Below are 8,482 nucleotides of genomic sequence, written 5' to 3'. Positions count from 1 at the left end.
TTTAGAGCTATTCCATATTTCTAGCAACTTTAAATTATTATTCTCTTTTTATGCTGTTGATCTTGTAAATTCTTTAGAGTTCCTTGTATATTTTGAATATCAGTCTATACTTAAATGTTTTTATTGAAAATTTTCTCCTATTGTTCAGGTTTCCTATATACTCTAGATTATGTCCTTGTTATATAGAAATATTTAGCTTAATGTGATACAGTTTGCCTGCTTTAGCTATTGCTTCCTGTATTGTTGTGATCATCTGTTAAAAAATATAGTCACAGTCCAAAATTAGGATAAAAAATAATAAAAGTTCTATAAGAAATGAAATGGAGAACGAGAAAATAATAAAAATATATAACACGAAGATCTCACTAGAAGCATTAGATAGGTGCATTATACTACCTAGGGAAAAGAGAGAGGCAACTATTTATCCCATTGATATGAGGATGAGGGCCACTGGCCCAAATAATGTCCAAATTAATTTAAGGAGGCAATTAATTAAAGCAAGATTTGTGTGTACTAGCTGTCTCTTCTCAAAGGTAGAATTCAAGAGGTCAGCATTGGTCATGAAAATGCTAGAGAGTTTATAGTTTTGGAGGAAGGGGTTTCTAAATAGGACATACGGCAGGGAGAGTTGCAGAAGCTGAACATAAGCATAACAATTTGTCCTAACAACCTCCTGAAACAAAGGCAGGTTAGCAAAGTGGTCATAACACAGTCGTCAGAACAAGGTGACAAGGTAGGCACAACGACATAGTCATCTAACTTTTTGAAACAAAGACAAAACCTTTTCCTGGATCAGGCAGTGCAGAACCTTTTATAGTTGAGTTTACAGGTGGGACTCAGTCCAATCCTTTAGAAACAGAGATTTAATCATAAACATGAGTGAATCTAGTTTGACATTCCTCTAAGACGGCTTACAAGCCCCATGATGGAAGCCGGCTGGCTTATCAACAATGTGAATACAGAAAATCAGATATATGTAAAAGAAAATTCCTGAAAAGAAACTATCAGAGCAAAGTCTGATGGATTAATCCACTAAAATTTTAATGAATTGAAGAGTTTGAACGTGGCTGATAAACTAGCTAAATTCCAATTCCTTTCTTCATTTTCCTAGCAACACAAGGGTGGTACACTGTATGCAAATTAATAAGTCTGATACAAAATGTCAACAGAATGATGATGATTCATACTAGGTAGACAAAAGAAACTGGCTAAAATTGAGCAGTAGTGAATATGAGAGGGACTATCTTAAAGATAGCATTTGGTAATAATTTTACATTATATATCAAGACATAATACTGCACATGGTAAATATGTATGTTTTATTTATCAATCTGGGCTACCTTCAGCTCACTAAGGTTCCGTTGCTTGTCCATCTCTGTATCAGACCCAACATCCTTGTGAACAGAAAACAGGCTTTGGAATGTATTATCAAATACTCTTATTCTCCACCAATGGAAGGCTAAGATTGTTCTCAGGCAGGATCCAAAGCCAATCTGCCTGTCTGGATCCTGCTTATCTGATGCACCTACTAATGTATTTCAAAAGTCACTTTCATTTATGGCTTTGCTCATATAAAACTTCATGAAATAGCTTGCACATTACAACATAAAACCCAGAGTGACTGAGTCCCATGTTTCCTGGGCCATGGTCACTCAAAATTGGCTCCAGATCCTCAGTAGTGAATTGTGTATGTGTGTGTGTGTGTGTGTGTGTGTGTGTGTGTGTGTGTGTGTGTGTGTGAATATATGAAAAGAAACTATTATGACTGGCACAACAGAAATCTAAAACTTCACTGAGATTACTATAAATAATTGTTAGTCAATGAACTTGGTAACCCAAAACAAATGGCCAAATTCCTAGGCATATATGTATCTTACCATGACTAAATCATAGGAGATATAGAAACACTCAACCAATCTGACAATAAGTAACAACGTTAAATCAGGACAAGTGTCTGAACAAAGAGAAGCTTCTTACCAATTGTTTCAATGTTGATTTGTACCAAAAATTAAAAGAATACCAATTATCTGCAAGTTATTTCAAAAGAATTGATCCATGTAGGCTCTATGAGGCCATGCACATAAAGAAAACCACATAACATGACAGGAAGAAAAGTAGATGAAAAAAATTAAAGGCCAAAAGCTAATGTCCTCTAAACACATATACACATCAAATAATAATAGCAGTAATCTAAATCCAAAAACAAATTCCAAAACTTGCTCACAAATTTTTGACTGTCCAGTGTGAATCACAATATAAGGGCATTATATAATATGAAAAATAATACATCTAATATACAATAACAACAAAATGAAGGAAAATGCTTCACATTACAACTTTAGCTGGTTGATAAAAGATAGTGGATAAAATTTATCTATCATGAATATGTGACTTGGAGATATCTTAATATTATAAATTCAAAATATACAACAAGACGTAATACTGGACATGGTAATATATATGTTTTCTTAGGCACACTGCAGTGGCAAAAACAGGGAAGAGACTGATGATGGATCTACGAGTGTCCAGGGTCTGAAATAAGTGTGAGACACCCACTGACAATGCCAGCACCATTAAAAATCTTCAGGGAGATTATAATTTCTCAAGGTTAACAGGCTCAGTCAAAAATATACCCTGTTATGATTTATTGTATGTCATTGGAAAGGAATTGTTTTTATTGATTGGCAAATTGGCAAAAAGTACATAAATGGTATAAAATTGTCTGATATAAGTAATATGTTTTCCCCTTAGCATGGAGATGATGTAGGTTATCAAAATAAAATGTAACCAAAAAATTAAATTTGTGTAGAAGAAGGGGATAAGGTTGCTTGAGGAGGTGACACCCTCCATATGCCCTGTGAATAATACAAAAATAGTTTATTACATGCTATTCAGTGGACTTGATCTCAGGAGCCACTAGTAAATTCAAATAGAGTAAACAAAGTATTGCTCAATTTGTCAATTGAAGTTAGAGAAAATATGTTGAGATCATTCTCAGTAGTGGTGAAATCCACATTCCAACATTTTAAGTATACACACATGTAAACACACACACACATGCCACAAGTTTGTGTGTTTCCTGTACTTGTTCAACTGTTTAATTTATTCTTCCTTTCTCTATTTTTCTTCTCTTGTGTTTACTTTTTATATTTGCCTAGGGTTTCGGGGCTTCTTTTGTTGTTGTTTTGTTTTGTTTTTCGTTTCTGAAGAGAGACAATGTGGAGTTGAATGGTTCAGAAGGTGAAATCTGGAAGGAGATAAGGAAGAGGAAACCATAATCAGAATATATTGTATAATTTTACTAAAATACAACTAAAACTTGAATAAGAAATAAATGGTAGGACACAAGAAAGTCAAAACGTTTCTGGGCTGATTTATTATAAGAAAAATGAGGAAAACCTAGAAGGAAAGAAATATCATATAAAGAAAATGGTCACTGACTGCAAACAACCAGAATTTGCAGCAGAGAAGGGGGAATTTTGAAAGCTGTGACCAAGAATCACTACTCAATTAGCTTACCCTCAAGTGAAGTTGATACAGTAGCTCATTTGTCTTCCAAATTTTAAGCCTAATTCTGCTTCGTTAATTCATTTTCTTTTATTTTTTTTCTTCCTGAGAAAAGCTAATTAATCATCAATGTAGCATGTCCACTATGCTCTGGTGGCCTAAGAGAATCATGACAGATTGGGAAAAATCTTTGGGGGCAAACTTTCTCTCTGTTACCTGCATATCCTGGGATTCCTCAGTGAACTGAAGCAAGGAAACACTATTCCTAAATGCATGGATCATAATCAGAACTGTAGACTGAGATGAAGCCTGACCAAAGAAGCTATTGATTAATAAGTTTCAATGGCTGACTACACTCAGATTGGCCTATCTCTCTGCTACATCTTTTTGTGCTGCAAGTCGATGTCTATGAAGGCACCTCATGAAGCCATGAGAGTGAATTGATCTACCTGGAGCTACTGTCCAAACAAGAAGGTATGAATCAATAGTACCTGATGAATTCTAATGTTTCAGGCTGAGTCTAAGGGCACTGCCATAGCCTCTTTAAGGACTCCATTTCCTGTTGCCATAGGATAACACCCTCATTACAGCATTTGAAATTTGCCTTTTTTTTTCTTTCTAAGCCCCATTTTTTTTTCTAAATTCCTCATTTAAACATCCTGGAATATTTCAAACAGGCTCCAAGAACACAGATTTTTATCATCAGGCTTCCTTAGAGACAAATTCAGACAGAAATCCCCAGTAATATGTATCATCTAGGAATTGATCTTTAAAAATAAAGAAATCACCTTGCCGATGAGATGAACAAAGATTAAGCATTGTGGATTTCAGTTGGATAGAGGAAATCTACGCCTCCATTGAAGTGGACCCAGTCCAGGCAGGACTTTTATTGTCTTTCTTCCTGGGCGTGGCCCTAGCCACGCCCATCAGTCGTCTAGCCTCAACAGTTGGTGGATTTAGGGATTGTTGCGTAGGGTAATCAGACTGAGAAGACTTGCGTTTTGGTTTTTTTTTTTTAACTCGTTTAAATAAAACCTGACCTGTATACCAGAAAGGATGCCTTGCCAACACTGCCTTGACCCCTTTTCTTCTCAGTGCTTTATTGTGACCCTCCTGGTAACCCTGTTGTCTATGTCGTCTGATGCCTGTGGTCAGCCACCAACATTTGGAAACATGAAGCTCAATGGAGATCTAAAAACCAGTTATGGGACTGGGGAACAAGTGAAATACTCATGTAGACCAGGATACATGCAACGATCCCGCAACATCTCCAGTGTGTGTGGTGCAGATGGCCAGTGGTCACCCATTTCAAAGGACGCATGTCGCAGAAAATCATGTCCAAGGCAAGATGATCCTGTAAACGGTCAAGTAAACCTCATGAATGGAACTTCTGAGTTTGGTATGCAAGTTGAATATGTTTGTAATCCTGGATTTTATATAATTGGTCAAAGAATTCTATATTGTATTCTTATGGGATCAGATGTGCAGTGGAGTGATGAGGCCCCAATATGTTCAAAGATTTTATGTGAACCACCTCCAAATATAGAAAATGGAGAATTCTTCCCAAATCATAATGACGTGTTTGAGTATCACGAAGTGGCAACATACAAATGTAAACGTGTATCTGGCCAGGACGAACTGTCACTTGTTGGAGAGAGTCAGATTTATTGCTCTGAAAATAGATCATGGAGTGCTGACCCTCCTGAGTGCAAAGTGGTCAAGTGTCCGCATCCTGTAATTGAAAATGGGAAACAGACATCAGGATTCAGCAGGAAATATTCTTACAGAGCAACGATCATGTTTGAATGTAACCAAGGGCTTTACCTTCACGGGAGCAATAGGGTTGTGTGTGAGGGTGACAGTACATGGCAGCCACCGATTCCAGTGTGTCGGAACCAGCCACCTCCTCCCACGACACCTTCTCCCGTGCCATCCCACACCACAACACCTTCCAGTACAAAAGTTTCACTCTCTAGCAAAGGGACATCGTCTAATTTTGGAGATTCAAGTGTCTGGATCATTTCTCTGATAATTATGGCTCCATTGAAGTTACAGTAATTTGCCTGGCCTATTCAAAACATCCTCAAAGAGAGAAGAAAGTTGGAACAGAGGCATAAACTGCAGACACCTACTACATGAATACCTGAATTCTTCTAATCATATCAGGCTGAATGTTTTCCACATGCTGATTTATATTCTTATTTTTTTCATTCTATTAAAAATCTTCATATAAACCGTAACTGCTCTGTAATTTCAATCTCTAGATGCATCTGTTTAGTCATAATGGGTATGCAATGAGAACATAATGTAGCTTAAATGCAGTCACCTTTGGAAAAGTTTTTGAAGTTGGGTTAGGAATATATTGCCTGTTTTCCCTTAAATAACACACATGCAGATACATTTGTATAAATTCTCTGGGATAGTATTAACACAGAGAAATGATAAGATATGTGCACTTATAGTTAAAAATAAAACCATGTTTGATTAATAAATGATGATTTGAGGATTTTTTATAAAGATTAATGTTCTAATCCTAACATATACTTACAAATTTGAATGTACTGCTTCAACCTTTAGTCACTAAAGCTAAAATCTGTAGTGTAAGACTACAGCGTGCTTTTCTTCCTCATCCATGAATATTATAAAATTTTCATAAATTAATCCATGGCCCTCTGTACTTTTTTACTTTTGTCATTGATAGTAATATCTTTGCTGGTCATTTAAGGCAGCATGAATGTTATGTATGGCACTCATTTCTCCCTTGATAATTACCAATAATCCAAATTTTAAAAGTTCAGGAAGACTTTAGACTCAGATTGATGCCTCTATGAGTTAGCACAGTCTGAAATCCATAACAATTTTAGCCCTTGGGTCCAACTGAATGTCTTGAGCTTTTATTTTACTTAAACAGAAATTCATATACTGAGTAACTGACTCCAAGTCATGGCCATGGGTGATTTTTTAATCCCTCTTAAAGAAATATATTATTGTAAACATATCATCAGTAAGTAGGCACTTTCATAGAACAAACTCAAATATATTCAAGTTATGCCAGAATCTAACCCACTTGCAACAACTTTGCCATTAGAAACCCTCAGATCTGTAGTATTAATTCTTACCTCATCTGGAAAGCTGGAAGTCGGGAAACATTGTTTCCTGGTGCACTCTATGCTTCTCACATTAAAGACTGAGAGATAGGAACATAGCTCGCATGTATGTTCATGCTCAGACAGGATAGCCCTCTCCTACTGTCTAGAGAATCTTTTCTGAGCAGGCCAGAAAACAAATAAAGGAAACCCTCTTTCTAATTCAAATCATATTTTTACAACTATGTTTTAAACATTCATGCATATGAGTATATATTATTTATAAACATTATATACATATACATATATATTCACAAGTTGGGTTAGAAAACTGTTACCTTAAAAGGAACATGACTGGGATTCAAGTGTGAATCTGAGTGATGCTGTTTTGCTGCACAGAGACAAGGACACTACATACTGGAAGAGCCCATTTGCTTTGGGACCACTGGAGACACATTGGGAAGAAAATGAGCAGAAATAAATAATAATTCTGCAATTAAAGGAGTTAAAGTTTTATAGTACTATTTTGACATGTTTTTCAAAAAATGAACCAATTGCTTAGAATAGCAATAATCTTTAAAAAAAATACTAATAGCTTTTTACTGATTATTTTATACTTAAAGGAATTTACTCTTACACTAAGTTATTTTCCAGGGTGAGGTTAGAGTTTGATGTTAAAATGCCTGTCCAGCATTTGTCAGACTCAGGGTTTGATCTCAGCACTGCAATTCATATTCGAGATTTTGTTTGACAAATAATTGACTTTAACTTGAAAGTACACTAATTTTTTTTTAAATTTTCAAATAACAGGAAGAGAACCTCTTCTGGTTTAAAAGCCTTTTAAGAACAAAAATAAAGTAAAATGATAATTTTCATACACAGTGACAGTAATTGTTCATTTTATTGAAATTGGCTCTTCAAATCTATTGAGAATAAAGCTGCACATCTGATACTGGATCTGGCATAGCATATCCATAATCCCTTCTGCACGGATGGCTGAGATAGAAGGATATATTACTCAAATACTAACTGGGATACAGAGTCAGAAGACCAACATAGGAAACTTAATGATACTTTCATAAGTTAAAAAAAAGAGCTGGAATATAGCTGGGTGGTCCAATGCTTGACTGTCCTTCACCCTCCCTATTTCACACACACACACACACACACACACACACACACACACACACCACACACACACACACACACACACACACACAATTTGTAGAACTTTCCAAATAAAAAAGCATTTTTTAATTGGACCAGCAGTATCTTTTTCAAGGTATCTGAATATCTTAGGTGGTCCATAGCTTCTTCTTTCTACTGGATTGATGGTCCACACTCTATCTCCAGATTTTCTCCTGTGAGTATTTTGTTCCCCTTCTTAGAAGGACTGAATCATCCACATTTTCATCTTCCTTCTTCTTGAATTTCATGTGGGCAATAAATTGTATCATGGGTAGTCTAAGGTTTTAGGTTAATATCCACTCATCAGTGAGTGTATACCACGTGTGTTCTTTTGTGATTGGGTTGCCTCAATCAGGGTGATATTTTCTAGTTCCATTTTGCCAAAGAATTTCATGAAGTCGTTGTTTTTAAGAGTTGAATAGTAGTACTCCATTGTGAAAATGTACCACATTTTCTGTATCCCAAAGGACACCTGCGTTCTTTCCAGGTCCTGACTATTATAAATAAGTCTGATATGAACACAGTGGAGCATCTGTCCTTGTTATATGTTGGAGCCTCTTTCGGGTGTATGATCAGTAGTGTAATCTGGGTCCTCAGATAGGACTATGTCCAATGCCACCAACAATGGAGGAGTGTTCCTCTTTCTCTACATCCTCCCCATCATCTGATGTCACTTTAGTTTTAGATCTTAGATTTTTCTG

General features: G+C 36.0%; 1 pseudogene across 1 annotated transcript; it reads left to right on the top strand.

Moving 5' to 3' along the window:
• The first annotated feature begins 4,530 nt into the window (after positions 1 to 4,530).
• Cd46l1 (CD46 molecule like 1) lies at positions 4,531 to 5,741 on the top strand (annotated as a pseudogene). Its single transcript, XR_015646016.1, has one exon. The product of XR_015646016.1 is annotated as a CD46 molecule like 1 (transcript).
• The last annotated feature ends 2,741 nt before the right edge of the window (positions 5,742 to 8,482 follow it).

Source organism: Rattus norvegicus, chromosome 20, assembly GCF_021556685.1.
Source record: "Rattus norvegicus strain SHRSP/BbbUtx chromosome 20, alternate assembly SHRSP_T2T, whole genome shotgun sequence".
NCBI classification, from domain to species: Eukaryota; Metazoa; Chordata; class Mammalia; order Rodentia; family Muridae; genus Rattus; species Rattus norvegicus.
Note: the sequence above shows the minus strand (reverse complement) of the source record. Positions and strands in the feature narration are given on the sequence as shown.